At 44.7% G+C, this 3,065-nt stretch overlaps 1 long non-coding RNA gene across 1 annotated transcript; it reads right to left on the bottom strand.

The window, feature by feature from the left end:
* Nucleotides 1–222: 222 nt before the first annotated feature.
* LOC310906120 lies at nucleotides 223–2,422 on the bottom strand. The gene is made up of 3 exons (XR_014589356.1): nucleotides 2,351–2,422; nucleotides 1,404–1,470; nucleotides 223–490 (listed from the first exon to the last, which is right to left on the bottom strand). It is a non-coding gene; the product is annotated as an uncharacterized lncRNA (long non-coding RNA).
* Between the last annotated feature and the right edge of the window lie 643 nt (nucleotides 2,423–3,065).

Here is a 3,065-nt window from a genome sequence, read left to right as displayed (position 1 = left end):
GTAATTATATCTTTGTAAAAGTGTGTGTGCTTTTTCACAGCATGGGTTTGGCTTTTGCAGTTACCATTGATCCCTTTTCCTGCATAATCAAACCATCTCTTTACATCTTGTTTTCTGTCCAATGCCCAGACTTGCAGCCACATATTTTGTGTATGTGTATGTGAGAAGGTAACAAGACAGTGTGTAACTCTTTTCAGTTCATTTCCCAAAACAAGACTGTTTTATTGGAACCTCTCCATCAGGAGGAGAGATTTCTCCATCTTTCTCCCCTTTCTCCTCTCCCCTCAACACTGCTCCAGTAGAACTCCACACTGCTTTGCAGAAATTCAGCTCAAGAGTTTAGATTCAGTTTTGGACCAAATGTGTGAAGGAGACTCTTCCTCTTTGCTGCATTCTCTGACAGAGAAACCAGGATTGGTCATTCCCTCAGGTTTGCCCCAGGGTTTCCTCTTCTCTTGTCTCAGGATAGAGCTTCAATCATTTCCTGAGCCTGGAAAGGAAGAGGTGAGATGAGACCTTTACCTTTTACTGTGTTAAACAACAGAATTAAGAGACACATTGAACCATCTTCATGCAATTTTAAAAGGCCTGCTTTTGTTTTATATTAATCTCAGTCTTGAAGGCTCTTTCAGTCAGGCAGATACCACTGAGTTTCATAACCTGGTTTTCACTGATGGATTGTGTCACACAGCTTTCATAAAGGGACAACTTCAATTAACTTCCTGTCTGTTTACAATAACACAAAAGTAGATAAAACCAGATTATGCTTATTCTCTATTAATCATCTCCATTATTACTGCAGAGACATCTTCTATGTGTCAGTACTGTGAGTCACACTGAAAAACTAAATGCACCTATTTAAATTTTCTCAATTAAGTTTATTAAGCAGAAAAAATAGTTTCAGGATTATGTTAAGAGGTAAAAGTAGCAACAGAGATACTTTCTAAGTGAATCCAGGATAGTAAAAAATAATTTTCTAGTTAAAATGAATTTTCATTAGGCACAGAAATCACAAAACAATCACCTGTCAATGGTAGAAGACAATTATAATCAGTAGCAGCATGACAACTGACAACTCGGTCTAGCAAATATGTGAAGTTCTTGGTGTGAAATAATTAGAATCTCTGCTTCTGGCTTAAACACTTTCCTACATTCATTTCTACCCATTTCCTCTTGATGGATTGAGACACACCATATCTGACACAAGAGTAATGTAATGTATTCCATTCAAAGCTGCTGATTATATGCACATGTGCACAGTGACAAACAATTAGTGTAATGATGCAGTGATTGCAAAGCTTATCACAACATTATATAAGATCTCATGCACCAGAAATTACCCTGACCACCCTTCCATGCTTTCCATTCTACATTACCGTGAAACACAAATTTGTACATCGAACCTGAAAGGCTGCAAAGGGATTGATCTATACAAGGCCTGTGCTGAGGAGATGCTGCCTTCCAGCAAACCTGGAAAATAAATTAAAAGTGATTAGGATGAAGGGATGGAAATACAGAGGCAGGGTTAAGAGCTGGCTCTGCTCAGTATTGATTGAAGCAAGATGTTTCCAATGTGACCCCACTGCAGTTTGTTTAGCCCACATCACCAAGCACTGCTGCCTGCCCTGAAACCCCCTCCTCAGCCAGAGCCAGGCTCCTTCCATGCCCAGAGAGCCGCCTGCTGCTGGGGCACTCAGGGGCTGCACTTCACCCATTGACATGGGCTGTCCATGGTACAACTCCTCTGAATGTGCCATTTACACTCCAGTATCTCCCAGCAAAAGTCAGAGAGGAGCAGTGCTCTGTGTGTGCTCATTTCTGGCTCAGGAATAATGTGCAGAGGCACATGAAGCAAGAGCTGTGACGAATGCAAGATGATTTCTCCTCTCCCCTCTCCCCTCTCCTTTTCTCTCAGGACTGTGAGCTGACAAAGCCAAAAAAGGTGGGGAGAAGTCTTTTCTCCTCACCCCCTGCTTGAGATGGGCAGACAGAGCATGGGGCACCCAGGATGGCAGCAGAGCTCAGTGCCCACACAGGCTGCAGGCATCCCTGCCAGGGGGGAGGTACAGCTAGGAGCAAAAGGAATATTGGAGTCATAGAATGGCCTGGGTTGGAAGGGAACTTAAAGATCATCCAGCTCCACCCCCCTGCCATGGACAGGGACATCTGGCACTGAATGAGGTTTCTCTGAGCTCCATGGATCTGCTTGATGTGCCCTCAATGGGAAAAGACACATGCAAATAAGGTCAGAGCAGCTCCTCATATATTGCAGACATAGATTTTTCCCTTATTTTTCTATAAATTCTCCCATTTAGCACTTCTCCTGTTCCTTCCTGAGCCTTTTTTTTACCTTTTGCTGAACTTTGTTCCTGATGCAGAGCCTAGCAGTGAAAGATGAGCCCAGCGAAAGATATGTCCCCCTGTAAGGGACACAAAGTCTCAGGGCTGACGCAGCTGGGAGCACCAGTGCTGCCCTGGGCAGGAGGTCAGCAGCCCCAAGATGATTGCAGCTGGTTGTAGCCAGCTCAGAGGCTGAGGCAAACCCCTCCCTAATTGGAGGAGCAAATATGAGGAGCATAGGATGCTCTGACACAAACATATTTAGGAAAAAAACCATCATCTGAAGGGAAGAGGCTGGAACGAGACAGGTGGAGCCAAAAGGTGCAGGGAGTCCCCTAAGGAACTGCAGCTGTGGGCAATAGTGCTGATTTTAACTGGGATTGAGTTAATTTTTTTGTAGTAGATTGTATGGGTCAGTGTTTAAATTTGTGGTGAAAAGCTGTGATGTTATCACAGGGAGCTGAGCAGGACTTACACAGAGCCAAGCCTTGGTCAGGGAGGCTGGGGCTGCACAAGAATCTGGGAGGGGACCCAGCCAGGAGAGCTGACCCCAACAGATCACAGGAATATCCCAGACCATATGGAATCATGCTCAGCATACAGAGCTGGGGGAAGGAGGAGGAAAGGGGGTATTTTTGGACTCCCAGCATTTTTCTTCCCAAGGCACCATTACATGTGATGGAGCCCTGCTCTCCTGGAGGTGGCTGAACACCTGCTTGCCCATG

Source organism: Zosterops lateralis (assembly GCF_965231275.1).
Source record: "Zosterops lateralis genome assembly, chromosome: 2".
Classification (NCBI taxonomy): Eukaryota; Metazoa; Chordata; class Aves; order Passeriformes; family Zosteropidae; genus Zosterops; species Zosterops lateralis.
This window is presented reverse-complemented; position numbering and strand designations above follow the sequence as displayed.